A 23,295-nucleotide genomic window follows, 5' to 3' on the forward strand; every position below is an offset into this window, starting at 1 on the left:
TTTTGCCACATTGTATTCCATGCAACAAATTTTTACCACAGTTTAGAGGCTCCAAAAATGGCAATATATTTTCAAGTCAGGATGGTGTGTGCCTTGGAGGAGAATTTGCAAATGGGGTTCTACCTATTATCCTTTTTTATCTAGGTGTTAGAGGTATCAGGTTTGAAAGGTACCCATAGCAACCTGGTGATAAATTCAATGCATCTTTTACTGGTACATACAACTATCATTGTGAATTGGTGGTGATGGGACTGACAAAGCGCTGTTAGATAAGAGCTGCTAGAAGCTGCTAGATAAGAGCTAAATAAAAACCCATGGTATTAGGTGTAAGGTACTTGCATGGATAGAGGGTCAGGTAAATTGGGAAGGGCTGAGAGTGGAAATAAAGGGGTCTTTTTCGGATGGCAGCTGGACACTAGCGGAGCTCCACAGAGGTCCATATTAGGACCACAACTATTCACATTAAACGGAGTTAAAAAACTTTGCCCACCCCAGTCCAACACTGGCTCCTCCACATCACATTAAATATGGACAATCTAGATGAAGAACTGAGGACATTGTTGCTAGGTTTGCAGATGACACAAAGATAAATGGAGGGATAGGTGATGTTGAGGAAGGAGGAAGCTGGAGAATGATATGGACAGGTTAGGAAAGTAGGCAAAGATGTGGCAGATGGAATTCAATGTGGGAAACTGTGAAATGACGCACTTTGTAGGAACAGTGGAGGCACAGACTAGTTTCCATGTGGGGAAAGGTTGCAGAAATGAAAGCATAAAGAGACTTAGGACTCCGAGTTCAGGATTCTCTTAGGGTTAAGATGCACGTTCAGGGATCTAAGATGGCGGCGATCTGAGAAGATCACACTGCACAGCTTCGCATCGCAGCAGGAGCAGGAAGGTCCTTTAGCCCACCCAACCGAGGTCATCAGGATTTATTGGGGTGTTGGAAAGATTGTGGAGCCCCAAGAAACATTTAAAAATTGACTTATCTGTATTTTCAGCTGTCCAGAAATGCCTAAAAAGGGAGGAGGAGCATCTGAGGCCGGGCCTGCAGCTCATCCTGCAGCAGCCTCAGAGCCGATTACTCTCCAGGACCTGGTGAACCAGCTCTCAAAATCTCGCGAGATATTGGGGAAACAGATCGAAGAGAAGCTGGCTCCAGTCTCTCTCATGCTGCAGAAACATGAACAGCAGCTTGGAGACCTGGAGAAGAGGACGGATGAGGTGGAGCACAGGGTCACAGTGGTGGAAGCTGATGTCAGTTCATTCAAGGAAGAGATCCAAGCCCTGAAGACGCAGGTTCGTAATTTGCGTGACCAAGTGGATGATCTTGAAAACAGGGGCAGGAGAAAAAACATTCGGATCATCGGTCTGCCTGAGGGTAAGGAAGGTGAGCGGCCTGCGGAATTTGTTGAAGATTGGCTTCTGAAATTCCTTGACTTGGAGACTGGCATGAGAGGATTGAAGATAGAGATGGCTCATCGGGTCGCAGCACGGAGGTCGGGTCTGGGTCAATGCCCTCATCCTTTCCTGGTGCGGTTCCATCATTACCGGGATAAGGAGAGAGTCATGGAGGCTTCCAGACTCCAGGGGAAGGATCCAAAGGCCCTAATTTACGAGGAGTGTAAGATCATGTTTTTTCAGGACTTTTCAGCGGTGGTGATCCAGAAACAAAAATCGTATGATGGTGTCAAAAGAAGATTGAAGGAGTTTGGGATTCAGTACTCCCTGAGATATCCGGCAGTGCTTCAGATCACCTTAGATGGATCCATGCATCTCTTTGACACATCAGAGAAGGCAAGAGACTTTATGGACAAACTAACCTAATTTAAACAATTGTAGTATGTATAAATATTGTTGCTTGGGTATGTATTTATCATTCTGTAAAAGAAATGGATGAAATCCGGTTGGAGCTTTGTTTTTCCCCCTTTTTTAAATTTCTAAGTTAGGACATAGCAAAGGATGGGTGGGGTATTTATTCTCCTTTTTTTTAAATAAAAGAACGTTTTTTTATTCATATTGATATTCTATGGGGTGTTTATTCTTTTTAGTTTGTGCTTGCGATGCGGCTCTAGCTGGGAGAAGTGAAGGTGGTTGAGATGGTTAGATGCCTATTTATGGGCAGTTCGGGACGGGTAGTTGCTCCCTTTGGGCAGGGGGTGAATTCCCCTACTCAGCGCTATTGGCTTTATATGTTTTGTTTGTTTTCTGGTTCTTGTTGTTTTTTATTTTTAATAATTTTGTATGTTTGTTAAATGTAGTGGTTTTAGATTATGTAGTTAAAAATCACACAACACCAGGTTATAGTCCAACAGGTTTAATTGGAAGCACATTAGCTTTCGGAGCGACGCTCCTTCATCACCTGGGTAAAGGTCCTCTACCGTGTACCTCTCACTGCGGTCATTACCAATGGGGTACAATCAAGCAATTTTAATATTTCTAGGGGCAGCTGGCAGAGCTGTCCCCTTTCACCATTACTTTTTACGTTGATGATTGAACCGTTGGCAGAGGCCATTTGTGGGGATCTCAATATATCAGCTCCAGAAGTGGGGTCAAAATTACATAAGATCTCGCTGTATGCAGATGATGTTCTAATTTTTCTTGACAAACCCAGCAGTTTCAATGCCTCGCCTGACACAATGCATTCACGCGTTTGGCGCTTTTTCAGGGTATAAGATTAATTTTGCTAAATCAGAGGCTATGCCTATGGGTGGTCTTATGAAAGAGGTGGCTCTTGAGAGTGACTATAGGTTCCCATTTAGGTGGTCACAGGGGAGTTTTGTGTATTTGGACATATTTATTACTCCAGTTCTGGATTGGCTCTTCAAAGCCAATTTTACTCATTTGAAAAAATTAAACAAGATCTCCAAAGATGGGAGCCACTTCCAGTCTCATGGTTGGGTCGGATAGCTCTTATTAAGATGAATATTCTCCCTCATTTGCCATACCCTATATGGATGCTCCCCCTGATTTTCAATAAACAAACACTCAGGAGACTGAACAGTTGGTTCAACTCCTTTATCTGGCACCGTAAACGGCCCCTCATTAAATTAGCCAAACCGCAGTTGCCTCACAGATTGGGGGGAGTAGACCTTCCGGACATTAAAAATTACCAATTAAGCTTGCTTTTGACCTATGTAAGTGATTGGGTTTGTGGGGACCCTCTTTCAATATGGCTAGATATCGAAGTCTCCCAGGCAAGGTGCCCCCTTACCAGTTTGCTGTTTTTGGACAAGGTGAGGACAGTTAGGGAATATTGCCATACCCCAATAGTCATCAATACTGTTAAAGCATGGAGGGCAATTCAGCAGAGGGAAGGTAATATTGGCAAAACATCTTTGTTTACACCTTTAGTGGGTATGCCGAGTTTTCAGCCAGGTATATTAGATTCAGGATTTAAACGTTGGGCAGCTAGGGGTATATCTTGCATGGGTGATTTATTTGAGGGAGATGTAATGATGTCCTTCGATCAGTTAGTACGGAAGTACGAGTTACCTGATAGAGATCTCTTTCGTTTTTTTCAAGTTAGGGATTTTATTCAAAAAGGGACCACACTTTTGACTTATCCCTACAAATCTGACATAGAAAGAGGGACACTAAGGGCTAAGAGTACACTCTCTGTCAGTACTTTATATCACCAATTGGCAGGTGCCACCTCAGATGAGTCTGATCGACTCTGCAAGATGTGGGAAAGAGAGCTGGGTGTTGAAGTTTCTTCAGAGGCATGGGAGGATATTTGGGAGAATGCAAGGAAGATATCAATTTGCAATTGGACCCATGCTTTACAGTTGAAGATTCTCCACAGGGTCCACTTAGCCCCAGACCATTTGTCAAACTTTAAACCAGGGGTATCTTCAGCATGCCCCAAGTGCAAAGTCTGTATGGGTACTCTTACTCATTGTCTTTGGTCTTGTGACAGGCTTCAAACATATTGCAGCGCTGTGGTGGGTGCAATGGAGAGGATTTTAGGTATAGGGGTGGAGAAGGACCCTATTTTGCTCCTTTTGGGCCTACCCATTGTATTTCCTGAAACTTAAGGCTGGATAGAGGGCTGAGGATTGGATAGAGTATACATGGAGAAGATGTTTCCAATAGTAGCAGAGGCTAGAACTGGAGGGCACAGCCTCACTATGAAGGGATGACCCCTTAGAACAGAGATGAGGAGGATTTTTTTCACCCAGACCATGGTGAATCTGTGGAACTCAGGGCTGCAGAAGACTGTGGAGCCAAGTCATTGAATGTATTTAAGACAGTGATAGATAAGTTCTTGATTCGTAATTGGACCAAGAGTTATTGGGAGAAGGCAACAGAAAGGAGTTTCCATCATGATTGAATGGTGGATCAGACTCAATGAGTTAATGGCCTAATTCTGCTCTTATGTCTTCTGGTCTTAAAGATGTTGAAAGTGATAGATGGGCTGTCAATCAACAGGCAACTTCATCCTGAATGATGTCAGGCTTTGACAGTGTTGTTGGATCTGCATTCATCCAGGCAAGGGAGGAGTATTCTATCACATTCCAGACTTGTGCCTGGGAGAGGGTAAATAAATGAGGCCCTGGCAGTGATGTAGTTGCAACGTCATTAGATGCCACCATAAGTGGCAAATTATGTTCATGCCAAACATGTCAAGCAATGACCATTTTCAATCAGACAGAATCAAATCATTGCACCTTGGCATTTAATGGCACTATCATCACTGAATCTTGCACTATGAACACTCTGAGGTTACCACCAACCAGAAGCAGAACTGGACTAACTATATCAATATAGGGGCTGCAAGAGCAGGTCAGGGTAATCCAGAATCCCAGACTAATATTCTGAGGATATGGGTGAAAAATGTTTAAAATGTAAAAAATCTAGTCAATGACAATGACAAAAACAATGACAGTGTCAAAACATTTGGTTCATTAATATCCTTCAGGGAAGCAAATCAGCCATCTTACCTGCTATGGCCTACATGCGAGTCCAGACCGATAACAATATAGTTGATTCTTCTGGGCAATAAACACAACCTAACCAAGGATGCCCACAGCCCATTAGTAAATTAATAAAATAATACACAAAGAGACTCACTTCAGGATTTCAAACCTCTGACTTGTTGTTGCAGCTCCTGTATTAAAATGACTAGTCCAGTTCAGCATCTGGTCAATGGTAACTACCAGGATGTTTATAGTACGGACTTCAGTGATGGTAATTGTAGCGATTGTAATAAGGTCAGTTAGATGCACCTGAGAATATGAGTTCCTAAATGGAGCTGTTAATCTGATCCAATAAGGGAGCCAGGGCTGACATATAACAACAAGGGTCTCTGAGGAGAAATAAGCACTACAGTTGTGCACCTGTAATGTGGGGGTAACAAAAATAAAGGGGACTTAGAATCTCCTCTGTTTGGGGGGTGGGGGGGGGGGGGGGGGGGCGGTGACACTGAGCTGGCCGATTGTGCTGCGTGTACAAGTGAATAAGTGACTTGGTGACAGGATATAGTCCTCTTTATTCACTTGTGCAGTTAAAAGAAAAAAGTGTTAGATGTCCTATTCACACAAAACTGGCTTGAGGGAGTTGAATCAATGTCAAGGACTGTCCACAAGTAAATAACAGGTGACTTGGTGACGTGATACCAACCTCTGAGGAATTATTTCAGTGGCGACGAGAGAAAAACTCGCTCCTGAAGAAAGTCACTCGCAAACAGATATCTTTTAAGTGGGGTAAGCATTTCTGGCATTATGCTGCTATTTGGAAAGCTTGACTCATTCAATCCTACTATCGAAGCCCAACATGTGGAAATAATGCTTTATTTTTTTCCTGGGTAAATGACAATGGGGTAGATGAAAAGTTTAATTTTCCCTGAGGCATCAGACACTAAAACCTTTAGAGAGTTGACGGATTTAGTTAAGGAATATTACGACCCCAAGTCTCCTCTAAATCTGAGATCCTATTGGTTTTACTCAGCAATTTGAGAACAAGGGAGTCCAATTCAGGATTTTTGACTAGGTTAAGACAACTGGCAGAGGCATGTGACTTTAGTTCAACTCTTAAATGAGACGTTGAGACACAGTTTGGTATGTGGGATTAGTGATGTAACCATGCAAAAGTGCCTACCAGTTGAAGCATAACTGGACTTTAAACATGCACTCCAACTGGCTTTATCATGGAAAATGCAGCAAATAGAGCATATGATTTGCAAGGTATTCCAATGGAAGTGGACACCTTTGCCAGTTTGATTAAGCTTGGGGAACACCACTTGAATGAAGGCAATTGCATAGCCTCACTCGGGACATATCTGGAACAGAGGGACTCTAGGTCAGCCCACAGCAAAACACCAAAACAAAGCCAAGTCTCTGCCAAACAGTTAACATTTTCTTCAGGATCCAGGCAGGCAAGCCATTGCAGTTGCTGCCAGTATTTGGACTCAAGACAGTGAAGAGTCCCACGAGACATAAATTAAGCAAGAGAATTCATGGCCAGAATCAAGGAGAGTGCACACCTTAGAAAACCTACCTATATCTGATTTGGAACAGTTAAATTGCTTAGCAACATCCAAGTCAGAACCAATCAAAATAAATGTCTAGTTAAATGGTCACCCGGTTATTGAGGTCAATACCAGTATGTCTGATACAGTGATCTCAGAACCAGTCTTCAACAAAATTTGCTCTGGACTCCAAGCCTTAAATTTGTGTAAGACCTTGGCTAGACTGAGTACTCATACCAGGGAATCTTTACAGACTAAAGGTACAACTTTGGTTCTGGTCTCTTATGAGACGCAGCTGATTCAGTTACCACCAATCACAGTAAAAGGCTTGGGCCCAAACTTGATGGGGTGAAATTGGTCGAGAAAGATTCACCTAGGTTGGCTTGACATTTATTGATTAGAAAATGCCTGCATCAGTGAAGTCATAATTAAATACCCAGATGTTTTTCAGGTCTAGGGACTATCAAAGATTGCTGCCAGATACTGGCTGAACTCCACCAGTGTCATCCAGGGTTTCCAAAATAAAGATATTGATGAGAAGTTATGTCTGGTGGCCAGGACTGGACGCAGACATAGCCGCACGAGTGGAGCAGAGCCCAGAGTGTCAACAAAGACAAAAGTTACTGCCAGCAGCTCCCCCACATTCATGGGAATAGGCAGATAAACTCTACTCAAGTACATTTTGACTATTCAGGGCTTTTCATGGGCTCAATGCTCTTAGTCATTCTGGTTGCCCACTCAAAGCAGTTGGACGTGCATAGCGTTCATTCGTCAAACACAGGGATGACCATAGAAAAACTACATGCATCTTTTGCAGTACATGGACTCCAGGAAGTGTTGGCTGCAGATAACAGGCCATCATTTACCTGCAGGGAATTTGGGTATTCCCTAAAGTCGAATGGTATTTGACATAGGACAGCTCCATACCATCCGCTGGCAAAAAGAGCAGTTCAAACTTTGAAGGCGGACATAAAGGAACAGCCTGCTGCTTCACTAGATACCAAACTGTCCCAGTTCCTACTTGATTATAGGACTACCACTCCTGCAAGTACAGGGATTGCTTAGCAGAGATCTTTCCAAACCTGGGGGATGGGGTGAAATGGCATCAGAAATGCCACTGCAGCGTAGACTATCCTTTATCCAAAGTTCCAAAATCTGAAAAACTCTGAAATCCAAAGGTTTTTTGTGAAGATTTTTTTCTCATTAACAAGGGTGTTTGGCATGGAACAGTTAACACAAGTCGACACCCACTTGTCACTCAGATGCGACGTGGCCCAGCACCGGCAGGCCTGGATTCTCTCTCAGGGCCTGTTTTACTTAGTAAGTCTGCTCCTCCGGTAAGATTTTTAAAAATTTCACCATCAAACTGTCACTTATTCTGAAATTTGAAAAATTCCCAATTCCGAAAAACATTTGGTCCTGACGATTTCAGATAAAGGATAGTCTTACCTGTACCATTCACAAGAGTCCACTAAGTGAGATAGACAGTTTAATTCAGGGGATGATGTTTGATGCAGGAACAGTGAGAATGGCCCTGAACAGGAAGGAGGCATGGCTGACATGAGGTGAAGTCCAGTGACATGTAAAATTCGGATGGGGTATCAGTCCTGAACAAGCATACGGACCATGTGAAAGCTGCAAACTCGCAAATGGTGTGGGAGCAAAATGTGCCCAGCTCCTCAAAAGATCTTTTCTGGAACCCAGGAGTTCTCCCTCTCCACCAAACCTTAAAAATACCTCTGAATTTGACATGGACACAGTGGATGTTGCTGCCTTGAAGAGGAGAGTGAATTTCTTCCAAAACGCTTTGCACGCAAGAGGCAGGCTGTGTGTTACACACCGCCCATATCAGAGGTAGAGTTGGAAGAACCTCAACTGGTGCTAAAAAGCCCCAAAAGGAACTACACAATAAAATAACTGGCCTATGTCCTCAGACTCAGAGGAAGGATGTGTTGATCATAACAAAGTCAGCCAGGTGGACCACACAGAATATGAATTCTCTGATTGATGATGTTGATGTGGTATAATCAGGGAGCCCTGTCTGACAGATATAAACAGGCATGTCAGAGGTTCTGTTCACACAGAGAGCTAGCTCTGAGGGAGCTGGATCAGTGTCAAGGACTTTCCATTGAGTCATAGAGATGTACAGCATGGAAACAGACCCCTCGGTTCAACCCATCCATGCTGACCAGATATCTCAACCCAATCTAGTCGCACCTGCCAGCAATCGGCCCATATCCCTTCAAACCCTTCCTATTCATATACCCATCCAAATGCCTCTTAAATGCTACAATAGGGGAACTTGATGACAGGATAACAGCCTCCGTGGAGTTATTTCAGTAATGTCATTTAAAAAAAATATTGTTGCTTATTGGAGTTGCACATATTTGGCATGACCATTACTTGCCACTTATCAGCCCAAGTCTGGATGTTGTCCAGGTCTTGTTGGGTACGGACCAGGCTGCTTCCCTACTGGAGGAGTCACAAATAACATTGAACATTTTGCAATCATCAGCAAACGTCCCCACTCTGACTTCATGATAGAGGGAAAGCCATTGATGATGATGGATAGGCCTAGGAGACGATGCAGTGTTGTAGTTATGCTGGGACAACATGACTAAGGGGCACAGCTAGTGCTGAACTAGTTTTCCATTCTGTTGCCAAGGCCCATAACTTTTGCAGTATTCAATGCCTTCAGCTGTTTCTTAGTATCACGTGAAGTGAATTGAATTGGCTCTGGGACTAGTGTCTATGATTCTGGGGACTTAACAAGGAGGCCCAGATGGATTACCTATTCGACACCACTGGCAGAAGATGGGTGCAAATCTTTCAGTATTTTTTCTCCTCGTGCTGGGTTTCCTTATCATTTAAGGTGGGATATTTAAGGAGCATCTAACCTCTGTAACTCGATCAGCTGTCTGTCACCATTCAAAATTGCATATGGAGGACTGTAAAGTTTAGATCTGATTTGGCTGCTATAGAATTGCTCAGTCCATTCTACAGCAAGAATGTGGGAGAAGTGGGGAGCGTGTGCGAGAGTGAGGAAGAAGAGAGGGTACTAAGAGTTAGGAACGGAAAATGAGGGTTAGAGGAAGGGTATAGGAGACAGAATGTAGGAGATGAAGAGTGTGTGCACATGGGAAAGGGAGTTAGAATCCACAAAAGTGATGGAGTGTTAGAAAGTAAGGTAGTGTACATGATCGTGGAATAGGGAAGGAATATGCAAACCCAGAGAATGAGTAATGTTGAACATGTTGCCTTCTTCTTCTGCCTCCAAAACCCATCCACAAGGTTGGCTGGGAGTGGAGAAAATCCCAAACTAAAAAGCAACCCACTTCCAATCACCAATTCATAAGAATTCCTCAGAGTGTTCATCACCAGTGGAGAACACACAGAGTTGATGTCAGTTAAGCCCAACTGCTTAACTCAGCACCAGGACCCAGTTGCTTCCTTGGTAATCAGGTCTTGGGTTCTAATCTGTTGTCTCTCACTCACTTCTTAATCAAAAAGGCAAGGAAAAGTTTTATTAATTCGGTCTTCTGTTTGGCACTCCTTAATGTTCATCCTGCTCTTTTTAAAACAATGGAGAAAAGTGAATATTTAAAAATTGTAATCCAGTCTGCATTCAGATTATATTTAGAAGCCATTTAATTTTCAATGTTAACAGTTAAGGCATATCTTTTAGTCATCAAAATTAATGACAACTGTGTAAAAATGTTATGTTTTCCTGCCTTGACTTTGTTATCATATCTTTGAATATAAGAACATTAGAACTAGGAGGAGGAGTAGGCAATCTGGCCCTTCAAGCCTGCTCTGCCAGTCAATAAAGTCATGGCTGATCTTTTTGTAGCCTTAACTCCACTTACCCGTCCTCTCACCATAACCCTTAATTCCTTTACTGGTCAAAAAATAATCTATCTTAGCTTGAAAAACATTTCTTGAGGAAGCCTCAACTGCTTCACTGGGCAGGAAATTCCAAAGATTCACAACCCTTTGGGTGAAGAAGTTCCTTCTCAATTCAGTCCTAAATCTGCTCCTCCTAATTTTGAAGCTATATTCTTTGTCCTAGTTTCATCCACTAGTACAAACATTCTTTCTACATCTATCTTATCTATTCCCTTCATAACTTATATGTTTCTATAAAATCCCCCCTCATTCTACTAAATTCCAATGAATATAATCCCAGTCTAATCAGTCTCTCCTCATAAACCAACTCCCTCAACTTCAGAATCAATCTAGTGACCCTCCTCTGTACCACTTCTAGTGCCAGTTCATCCTTTCTCAAGTATGGAGACCAAAACTGCACACTGTACTGCAATATAACCTCCCTGCTTTTAAACTCAATCTCTTTAGCAATGAAGGACAAAATCCTATTTGCCTTCTTAATTACCTGTTGCATCCACAGACCAACCATATGTGATTCATGCACAAGGACACCCACGTCTCTCTGCATAGCAGCGTGTTGCAATTTTTTTTAACTATTCAAGTAACAGTCCTTTTTACTGTTATTCCTACCAAAATGGATCACTCCACATTTATTAACATTGTATTCCATCTGCCAGATCTTTTCCCATTCACTTAAACTATCTATGTGTCTTTGCAAAGTTTCACAGTCCTCTGCACACTTTGCTCTACTACTCATCTTAGTGTCATCCGCAAATACATAGTCCCCAACTCAAAATCATGTATATAAATTATGCATAATTGTAGTCCCAATAATGATCACTGAGGCACACCACTAGTCACTGATTGCCAACCAGAAAATCACTCATTTATTCCCACTCTTTACTTCCTGTCAGTTAACCAATCCTCTATCTATGACTGTACATTGCCTGTAACACCTTGCATCTTATGTAGCAGCCTTTTGTGTGGCACATTGTCAAAAACCTTTTGGAAATCTAGATACACCACACCTACTGGGACCCCGTTGTCCACCATGTTCATAATGTCTTCATAGGATTCCAGTAGATTAGTTAAGCATAACTTGCTCTTCATGAACCCTGTGCTGCGCCTGCCCAACGGGACAATTTCTATCTAGATGCCTTGCTATTTCTTTCTCAATAATAGACTCCAGCATTTTCCCTATTACAGAGGTTAAGCTAACTGGCTTATAATTTGAAATGTTTTGTCTACCTCTTTGTTTAAAAACAGTGGTGTCACATATGTTGCTTTCCAATCTGCTGGAATTGCCCCCAGGGTCCAGCAAATTTTGGAAAATTACCACAAATGCATTTGCTATTGCTCCCACCATCTCTTTTGGTACCATGGGATGCATTCCATCAGGGCCAGGAGACTTGTCTGCCCCTAGCTCCATTAGCTTGCCCAACACCAAGTCTTTTGTGATGACAGTTTCCAGGTTCTACATAATCTCTTTGTCAATTACTGGCACGTTATTCACGTCTTCCACTGTGAAGACCAATACAAAATACCTGTTCAATGCCTCAACCATTTCCTCATATCCCATTATTACATCCCCCTTCTCATCCCTTAAAGGACCATTGTTTACTTTAGCCACTCTTTTGTTTTATATATTTATTTACACAAATTTTTGCTGTCTTTATATTCTGAGCTAGTTTATTCTCATAATTTATCTTACTTTTCTTTATAACTTTTGAGCATCCTTTGCTGCCACTCATGATATACAGAATGCATACATCCACAACTTCTTGCACTTTCCACTGTGTCAATTGATTTCAGTTTGAAAGAACATTTTTTGTGGCTTTCACTATACATCGCTATTCTTGTATACGTTCAACGTCAAAAGAGTGATATCTGGATAAGAAAGATCAGTAAATTGTGTTTCTTTACCAATACATTGTGTTACAGACATAATCATTGAGCCTTTTTTAAGGTCACGACTTTATCAAAATACTTTAAAGGTTTTCTTTATGCTATTGAGCTACCTAGCTCCACCAACAGAAAATAAAAGTGTCTAATTGGCTGAAACCAGCAATAACACCTACTAAATGTGTAAATAAGCATAAAATGAGGCTTGAATCATCTAAATTGATTACTGTGATAATTTTGTCACCATAACTGATTAGAAAATGACACATGCTAGAGTTGGATATGGTCAATGAGGGGTGGGGTGGGGGGAAAAAATCAAAGAACTGAGTGCTGTCATTTCTGGCATATGGATGAATTCATACAACTGGAAACAAAGAGCTCCTGACAGAAGAGAAGACGGTGAGTAACACCACAGCACTGTAATTCCAGAGGAGGCGTATCAATCTTATGCAATTCCAGCAGAACCCCAAAGCGATATATTCTGTCACAAGTTGCTTCTTTTGAATATCTCCCATGAAAGTTACAGCAGAACATTGGTAGATACCTGTAGAATTTCCAGCTTTATATGTTTAATTGTCCCAGATTACATTGAGTCTTCTACTGAGATGGTTCAAATCAGTTTATGACCAATTAGATACGATCATCTGCATTCTCGAAACCTTTCATTGTGTGCACCCACCAAAATGTACATTCTTACATGGGCATGATTTTCTTTCCTTTGGCAATGCAATATAGAAAGATAGAAAATCTTCAAAAATGTGCAGACAGCATTAAGACTAAATAAGTAAACATTAAAACTAAAAAGGAAAAGTATAAATGGAATAAGTAGGAAGATGGAAGCATTGCAGTCACTGCTAAACGTTTTCTATCCTTCTGAAAATGAGGTACTCAAAACTGAAAATAAAAGTTCCAATTAACTGATCTGTTTCTAGCTATTGAATATCTCAATATTTACCTTATCTCAATTCAAGTGCTTATTTGTTCTCAGGTTCCCAGTTCCAATCTGTTAAATACTCAGATGCCACAGTTTGGGAGTGGGAAATGCCAATCTAATCAACTCTGATACCAAATACATTCTGGCTTCCCAATATTTACAAGAATCAAAGTCTGTTGAAGATAGAAACATATTGTTCCATGTAATAAGATTTCCTAACTTGTCTATGAGCTCACAGCCAGCCCATATACTAATACACCAACCTGGCTATCAAATTTGCTAATCCCAATTAAGTCAGTTGATATCTGACCAAGTGGAAAATGAATCCAGTTTTTCAGTGACTAAAATTAATATACCTACAAGAGGTATTTCTGTAATGGCTTCAAAATTTTATAGGTGCTTAACATTTTTTGTTTAGCTTCAATGTAATACAAATGGAATATACAGAAATTGTCCATCTGATTTCTAGTCTATGCCATTACTTAATGCGCCAAAAGCACCTTGATTCATCATTTTCATTTAACTCTATCAGCATATCCCAGTGTGGAATACCTGCAGCCAAAGCTTTGAGTGTTCTGTTGTTTATGACTGTTTTAGCTCAATCCGTTGTGGCTTTATTTCTTCTTTCAAAGTGGAAACAGAATGAGAGACATATTGTGACATCCATATTGTTGTACAAGGGAACATTAGATATTGGTAGATATGAAGCCATGCTAAACTGCAATGGGGGGAGAAAAGAAAAAATCACACAGGAAATAACTCAGTGCTTTTATCTAGAAGAATGATTACACTCTTGACTGTTGAAGGTCTATCAGCAGGAAATCAGTATCTGAATACCATTCAATATTACAGTCAGGCAGCATCCAAGAAGCAGGAGAATCGACGTTTCGGGCATAAGCCCTTCTTCAGGAATGATTCTTCAGGCTAGATTCCTGAAGAAGGGCTTATGCCCAAAACGTCGATTCTCCTGCTCCTTGGATACTGCCTGACCTGCTGCGCTTTTCCAGCACATTTTTCAGCTCTGATCTCCAGCATCTGCAGTCCTCACTTTCTCCTAATATTACAGTAAGGGATGATTTCACCTCAACTTCTCATTTTTATCCTTCAAATACTGCTGTCAAATTTGTGTGAGGTTAATCATGCTCAGTTTCTCATATGCAAATGCCACAGCAATTTGTACAAGAGCAGAGTTGCAATCTCATGTGGAAGTCCAAAAAGCTATTATCCAAGATTTCCAATTTTACCACAAAATAACATTTCACTATACAGCTCTCCTTAAAATGATTTGGGGATGTCGGTGTTGGACTGGGGTGTACAAAGTTACAAATCTCACAACACCAGGTTATAGTCCAACAGGTTTAATTGGAAGCACTAGCTTTCGGAGCGCCGCTCCTTCATCAGGTGGTTGTGGAGGGCACAATTGTAAGACAAAGAATCTATAGCAAATGTTTACAGTGTGATGTAACTGAAATCATACATTGAAAAATACCTTGATTATTTGTTAAGTCTCTCATCTGTTAGCAGAGCGCTTTAGGGAACATCTCCGGTACACCCGTACCAATCAACCACACTGCCCTGTGGCCCAACATTTCAACTCCCCCTCCCACTCTGCCGAAGACATGGAGGTCCTGGGCCTCCTTCATGGCCGCTCCCTCACCACCAGACGCCTGGAGGAAGAACGCCTCATCTTCCACCTCACAACATTTCAACCCCAGGGCATCAATGTGGACTTCAACAGTTTCCTCATTTCCCCTTCCCCCACCTCACCCTAGTTCCAAAACTTCCAGCTCAGCACTGTCCCCATGACTTGTCCTACCTGCCTATCTTCTTTTCCACCTATCCACTCCACCGTCCTCCCTGACCTATCACCTTCATCCCCTCCCCCACTCACCTATTGTAATCTATGCTACTTTCTCCCCACCCCACCCTTCAGGCTCTCTACCTTTGTTCCTGATGAAGGGCTTTTGCCCGAAACGTTGATTTTACTGCTCCTCAGATGCTGCCTGAACTGCTGTGTCTTCCAGCACCACTAATCCACATCCTTCTAATCCTTTCCTATCCATGTATTTGTCCAAATGTCTTTTAAATTTTGTTAATGTATCCACTTCAGTCACTTCCACTGGCAGCTCATTCCGTATGCGTACCACCATCAGTGTGAAAAAAGTTGTCCCTCAGGTTCCATACAACAGTAGAGCACATTACAGGCCCTTGTAAGGATGCAAAGATCATCATCAAAGGCACAGCAATTTCTTCCCTCACTTCCTGTTATCATGTTCAATCCTTGCTTCAAAGCCACATAATTATGTCAGAAGAGAAAGAGCTGATTAGAATAGGTGGGGAGGAAAAAAAAAGTCATCAACTAAACAAACCTGATTCATACAAAGGTCACTTAAATCTTTTTCAGCATAATTCTACCCATTTAATCTTTGGATGTCTAATTTTCTTAAAATCCACATGTCTGCATTATACAACACGCAACTTCAAATCTCAGTCCCGATTATTCTTTTTGAAACACTTTTAACCATTCTTATGCTGAGCAAAGATTAGAAAGTTCTGAAACGTGCTTCTGAAGAAAGGCGTGAGTCAGTCTGAGAGAACACAAGAACAGTGAAGTTCTCAGGCCGGTGAAAGAGCAAAGATCATTTTGGCATATCATCAGGAAAAAAAAACAAAAAAGGTTGCCTTGGCCATACGCCAACACATAAGAACAAGAAATATTAGAAGGATATAAAGCAAAAGTGTAGAAGCAAATAAGTGTTAGATAAATTGAAATTGAAAATTGGAGAATATTAACATATCTATCCTTCTACAACATAGAACACTGAACTAGTACAGCACAGTCCAGGGCTTTTGGGTCTTGATGTGCTGATCTTTTATCCTATTCTAAGATCAAATTAGCCTACATACTCTACATTTTACTATCATCAATGTGCCTATCCAAGAGTCGTTTAAATATCCCCAATGTATCTCACTCTACTATCACTGCTGGTAGCAAATTCCACACTGTGTAAAGAACGGACCTCTGACATCTCCCCTAAAACATCCTCCAATCACGTTAAAATTATGCCCCCTCGTGCTAGCCATTTTCAACCTGGCTATCCATACTGTCTCTCATCATCTTGTACACTCTATCAAGTCACCTCTCATCCTTTATCTCTCCAGTGAGAAAAGCCCTAGCTCCCTCAAACTTTCGTAAGACATGCCATCCAGCCCAGGCAGCATCATAGTAAACATCGTCTGCATCCACTCTAAAGCTTCCACATCCTTCCTATAACGAGGTGACCAGATCTGAACACAATATTCCAAGTGTAGTCTAACCAGGGCTTCTTACATCTGCAGCATAACCTTGCGGCTCAAACTCACTCCCCCTGCTAATGAAAGCCAACACACCATATACCTTCTTAACAACCCTATCAACTTGGGTGGCAACTTTCAGGGATCTATGAACGCAGACCCCAAGATCCATCTGTTCCTTCACACTGCCAAGAACCTGCTTTCAACCCTATATTCTGCATTCAAATTTGACATTCCGAAGTGAATCACTTCACACTTTCCCAGGTCGAACACCATCTGTCACTTCTCAGCCCAGCTCTGCATCCTGTCCATGTCCTGTTGCAACCTACAAGAGCCCTCCACACTATCCACAAAGCCACCAATCTCTGTCATTAGCAAACCTACTAAACCACCCTTCTACTTTCTCATCCAAGTCATTTATAAAAATCACAAACAGCAGAAGTCCCAGAACAGATGCCCACGGAATACCACTGGTTAACAAGCTCCAGGCTAATACTTTCCATCTACAACCACCTTCTGTCTCCTACAGGCCAGTCAATTCGGTATCCAGACAGCCAAATTTCTGTGTATCACATGCCTCCTCACTTTCTGATTGAGCCTACCACGGGGAATCTTATCAAATGGCTTGCTAAAATTCATATACACCACATCCATTACTTTCAATGGGTTTTGTCACAATCTCAGAATTCAACAAGGCTTGAGAGGCATGACCCATCTCTAATCAAACTTTGCTTTTCCAAACAATCATAAATCTTGTCTCTTAGAATCCTCTCCAATAATATGCCCACCACCAACATAGTTCTGACGGGTCTGTCATTCCCAGGGTTATCCCTATTCCTTTTCTTGAACAAGGGAATAACGTTTGCCACCCTTCAATCATCTGGTTCTACTCCAGTGGACAGTGAGGACATAAAGATCATTGCCAAAGGCACAGCAATCTTTTCCCTCTCTTCTTGGGTATATCCCTTCTGACCCAGGGAACCTATCTACACAAATGTTTTTCAAACTTTCCAGCACATCCTCCTTCTGAACATCAACCTGTTGGAGCATATCAGCCTGATTCACGCTGTCCTCACAAACGACAAGTCCTCCTCACTAGTGAATATTGACTCACCCTCTACCAGGTCCTTCTTTGTGAATACCGATGTAAAGCATATGTTAAGGAGTTCAGCCACTTCCTGCACACAAATTTCTTCCTTTGTCCTGGAGTGGGCTCACTCCTTCCTTAGCTACCCTCTTGCTTCTTATATACATATAAAATGCCTTGGGATTCTCCCTAATCTTATTTGTCAAGGTCATTTCATGGCCCATTTTAGTTCCCCTAACTCCTTAATCAACTTCTTTCCTGCTTTCTTTATATGTTTCTGTCTGTCTTCAGTTTCTTAAGCCTTACATATGCCACCTTCTTCTTTCTGACTAAGCTCACAATTTCTCTTGTCATACAGGATTCTCAATTCTTCATTCGCCATTCCTTCATTTTAACAGGAAAGTTTTGGTCCTGAACTCTTATCGACTGGCCTTTGAAAGATTCCCATAGGCCAGATGTGGATTTACCCTCAAAGACCATCCCTCAATCCACATTTCTCAGTTTCTGTCTATAATAGTTAGCCTTCCAATTTAGTATTGGCTTAAGTTATCCTTATCTGTAAGTAACGTATGGAATTATAATCACTGTTTCCAAAATCACTGAAATATCGATCACCTGGATAGCCTCATTCTCCTGTACTAGGTCTAAAATGGCCCCTTCCCTCATTGGACTATTTACATATAGCTTCACGAAACCCCTCTGGATGTACATCAGAAATCCCACCAAGTCCCTGGTACCAAGGAAGCCCCGGTCAACATAAGGGAAGTTAAAACTTCCCACAACAACCCTGTCCTTGTTACATTTTTCCATAATTTGTCCCTCTATTTCCTCTTGGCTGTTGGGAGGCCTGTAAACAACTCTAAAAGTGATTGTCTTTCCTGTTGCTGAACTCTACCCATAATGCCTTGTTGAATGAGTCTTCCCAGGTGTCCTCCCTCAGTACAGCTGTGATATTCTCCCTAATCAATAACGCAAACTACCCAACATCTTTTACATTCCTCTCTAACTCTAAACATCTAAAATATGCTTAAAATCACATAAATCCTGGAACATTAAGTTGCCAGTCTTGCCCCTCCCTCGACTAAGTCTCTGTAATAACTACATTGTAGTTATGTACACTAATCCAAGCTCTAAATTCATCTGCCTTACTTGTATTACTCCTCGCATTAAAATACACTTCAGACCACCAGTCCTGCCATATTGAGTAACTTCTCTGTTCTTCCTCTTAGCCTTACTAGCTTTAATTTTTAACTCCTCCTCAGGAATTTCACTTGCTGATCTACTGCTCTGGTTACAACCCCCGCCACACTAATTTAAACCCTCCCTGCAAAGATATTGGTGTCCCTCAGTTTAGGTGCAACCCGTCCTTCTGAGCAGGTTCCACCTGCTCTGGAAGACATCCCAATAATCCACAAATCTAAGCCTTCCCTCCTACACCAGCTCTTTAGCCACATTTTCAACTGTACTATTTTCTTGCTAGTCTCACTGGCAAGTGAGAAAGGGAGTAATGCTGAGATAGCAAACCTAGAGGTCCTGCTTTTCAACATACTATTTAACTACCTGAACTCCCTTTACAGGACCTCGCCACGTAATGAATGGTGGTGCTGGCTCAAAGAGCCGAATGGCCTATTACTGCACCTATTGTCTACTGTCTCTCTTCCTGCCTAGGATCATATGTACAAACGCATACCATGACTTCCGGCATTTGCCCTCCCTTTTGAGAATCTCCTATACTCACTTAGAGATATCTTTGAGGCAACACACCATCCCTTTTGCTGCCATGGAAATGTCTCTGTGCCCCTGACTAAAGAATCCCCTGTGACTACTACTATTCTGCAATTTGGCTCTCCCTGCTGTACACCAGAGCCAGCAGTCATGTCACTGCTCTGGCTGCAACTGTCACCATCCTCTGACAGGCAATCTTCCCAACAACATCCAAAACAGTATACTTGTCAGAGAGGAGGATAGCCATTGGGGATTCGAGCATTGTCTGCCTGCCTGTCCCTTCTAGCAGTCACTCACTTATCTGCCTGAACCTTGAACATGGCCACATCTCTAAAACTCCTCACTATGACACTTTCCTCCTCCTGCATGCTCCGAAGTGTGTCCAACTACCACTCCAACCAATCCATGAGGTCTAACAGGAAATGTACTTGGACACTTCCTGCAGCTGTAAATCGTTCGGGATACTTGAACTGTCCGATTTTCAACTTATCACGTGAGAAGCCTATTATCCCACGGACTGTAATTTTTACCCTCTAGCAGGTCCTTAATTAAAAATAAATTTCTATTAAATTAATTTACTAGCTAACTAGAATGCCTCTTATGTTAGGTTCTCACTAAAAAATACTAAATACACTATTCGGTAAACAAGAGTCTAGGTACTACTCTAATTCCCAGTTCTGTACTACTCTACCACTAGCCTAAATTCCACTACACTAAAACCTTATGAGTATGAAAATGTTAATGGAAATTGAAGGCAAAAAAAAGGAATCACCTGACCAGTACTTACCAATCAGGACCCCTTTTGTCCAAAATATCACTTTTGAAGTTGTGGTGTTCCAAAGTGCAGCTCCCATAATATTCCTGTCATTAAGGTAAATGTTGCTACCCAGTGCCTGATAAGTCCTGATTTTAAGATTTTAACCTGCTCTTGTTGCTATCTCCTCCATCTGGCATATCTAGTCTGGTGCTCAGCTGCTGATCAAGGTCTGGCTGCTACTTGAAACAAGTAGACTGCACAGACTCCTCCTTGGTTGTTTCTCATTAATGCCCTCTGCAGGATGCTCTTCCTTCTGTTCAGCACCTGTAGGGAATCTAACCTTAAAAAAAACCTCCACAATCCCCTTCTCAGTTGTGGTGACTAGGTTGACTTCTCGTAGCATCCTCATCGGTCACTTCTCACTGGTGCCCTCTGTAGAGTGGTCAGATCAGCCATAATTTTATTAAATGGTGGAACAGGCTTGATGAAGCATAACTTCCTACTCCTGCTCCTAATTCAAACATTCATATGTATCCATATTAGTGGATTGTCCTTTCCTGGTTTCATCCTTATCTATTCAGCCATATAACAAAAAAAAATCACTTGCAATGACTATTCCTAGTTAACTCTGGAAGTCCACTAGGATCTCTCCTTTATGCCTTCCCATTTTTCCAACTACATGTAATATATACAAAGACAAGTTAAATCCCATGGGTACCCTGGTGAAAACTGGTTTGCCTCACCATCATTTCTCATGACTTCTCCCCAAACTCTTTTTGTGAGAATGTATGTAGGAGCAGTGGGAAACTGAATCTTGGCAGCCATCTTCCCTTGCAACATAACATCCCAAACTCTGTTCCCAAAACCAATAGTTGTATCCAGCACAATGGTATCTGAGGCAAATTCAAATGTTCATAAGCTCACTGTCCTGTTTAGCTCAGAGACAGGGCTTCTAATCCCACACTTTCTGCATGACAAACATCTACTTTGATTTTCATAGTATAACTTATCGCTATTCCTCCCCATCTGCTGACAAAACTCTCATCCATGTTCATCAACCCTATGTTCTAATACACTAAAGCTATTCCTCATTGGCCTTCCATCTTTAAAACTGTATAAATTTTAACCCATCCAAAATTGTCCCTCATCCTACGTCATAAAATTCTATTTATCCATTATCCTTATGCTCAATGATTTATATTGGCTCCAAGTCCAACACCTCAATGTTAAGATTACTACCCTTGTATTCTTGATCTCAAATTTCCCCATCTTTGTAAACTTACTTGACACTGCACATCTGTGGAATTTGCATTTCTTCTACTCTGGTTTGGAAGCTTTGCTCCACCATAGGCTTCTCTGCCTACCTACCTGGGATCCACTGGAGGTTAATCACTTTGACAATAGGAATAGAGAAGTAGAATATTAGTTAAATTGAGAGAGACTGAGGCATGCTGCAGTACAGGAGTCTGGGTGTTCTTGAACATGAATTATAAGTCTGCATGTAAGCATAGTAAGTACCAAGTGAACAGGATACTCAGTATAGTGCATGTTACCACCACACTGTTAACTCAATGCTTGCACAATTATACATTCCTTCACTGAGGCTTTTACCTGCCTTCCTGCTGTTCTGTAAAAAAATGAAGGTCATTTTCAGTTTGTTTTAAAAAAAAGTATCCACTTCATTGAGGAGACTTCAGGCTGATCAATAGCAATCTACTCTGAACATTTTGCTCAATTTTGGCAATGGTGATAAACTCCAAGAGTAGCTAAGACGTTTACTGCATTCTAAAACAATTTACAGTTTTCCAGATACATTCCACAACATTCCATGAAGAACAGAAACATGTTCAAGACAGCAAAGCTATCTATCAAGCAAATATACCCTTTCTGAGCAGAAGGTTAATATGTTTCATGAAATAATTCCGTTATATAATAAATAACCACTCATTAGCTTTCACAGCAACATAATCACATCTCACTTCAAGTGCTATTTCACATGCACAAGCATAAACAAATTGCTTTTCCCTTCATTAAAATAGTTACTCAGTTTTTTAAAATGAGATATACAACAACTTCCATTGATATGTCAAAATGCCATCAAAAATCATAGCCAAGGACTGTAATTTTTAAGGTTTGAGCTTTGGCGCAGCATTCTCTATTTAGCAGAAAGAGTCATTGAGTCATAGATATGTACAGCATGGAAACAGACTTCGGTCTAACCCGTCCACGCTGACCAGATATCCCAACCAGATCTAGTCCCACCTATTAGCACCCGGCCCATATCCCTCCAAACCCTTCCTATTCATAAACCCATCCTCTTAAATGTTGCAATTGTACCACAACTCCACCACTTCCTCTGATAGCTCATTCCATACTCGTATCACCCTCTGTGTAGAAATGTTGCCCCTTAGGTCTCTTTTATGACTTTCCCCTCTCACCTTAAACCTATGTCCTCTAGTTCTGGACTCCCCGACCTCAGGGAAAATACTTTGTCTACTTATCCTATCCATACCCCTCAATTTTGTAGACCTCTACAAGGTCACCCCTCAGCCTCCGATGCTCCAAGGAAAACAGCCCCAGCCTGTTCAGCCTCTCCCTATAGCTCAAATCCTCCAACCCTGGCAACATCCTTGTAAGTCTTTTCTGAACCCTTTCAAGTTTCACAACATCTTTCAGATAGGAAGGAGACCAAAATTGCACGCAATATTCCAACAGTGGCCTAACCAAGGTCCTGTGCAGCCGCAACATGACCTCCCAACTCCTGTACTCAATACTCTGACCAATAAAGGAAAGCATACCAAATGCCACCTTCACTATCCTATCAACCTGTTACTTCACTTTCAAGGAGCTATGAACCTGCACTCCAAGGTCTCTTTGTTCAGCAACACCCCTGAGGACCTTACCATTAAGTGTATAAGTCCAGCTAAGATTTGCTTTCCCAAAATGCAGCACCTCACATTCATCTGAATTAAACTCCATCTGCCACTTCTCAGCCCATTGGCCCATCTGGTCCAGATCCTGTTGTAATCGGAGGTAACCCTCTTCGCTGTCAACTACACCTCCAATTTTGGTGTCATCTGCAAACTTACTAACTGTACCTTTTATGCTCACATCGAAATCATTTATGTAAATGACAAACGGTAGTTGACCCAGCACCGATCCTTGTGGCATTCCACTGGTCACAGGCCTCCAGTCTGACAAACAACCCTCCACCACCACCCTCTGTATTCTACCTTTGAGCCA

This window comes from Chiloscyllium punctatum, chromosome 10 (genome assembly GCF_047496795.1).
Source record: "Chiloscyllium punctatum isolate Juve2018m chromosome 10, sChiPun1.3, whole genome shotgun sequence".
Classification (NCBI taxonomy): domain Eukaryota; kingdom Metazoa; phylum Chordata; class Chondrichthyes; order Orectolobiformes; family Hemiscylliidae; genus Chiloscyllium; species Chiloscyllium punctatum.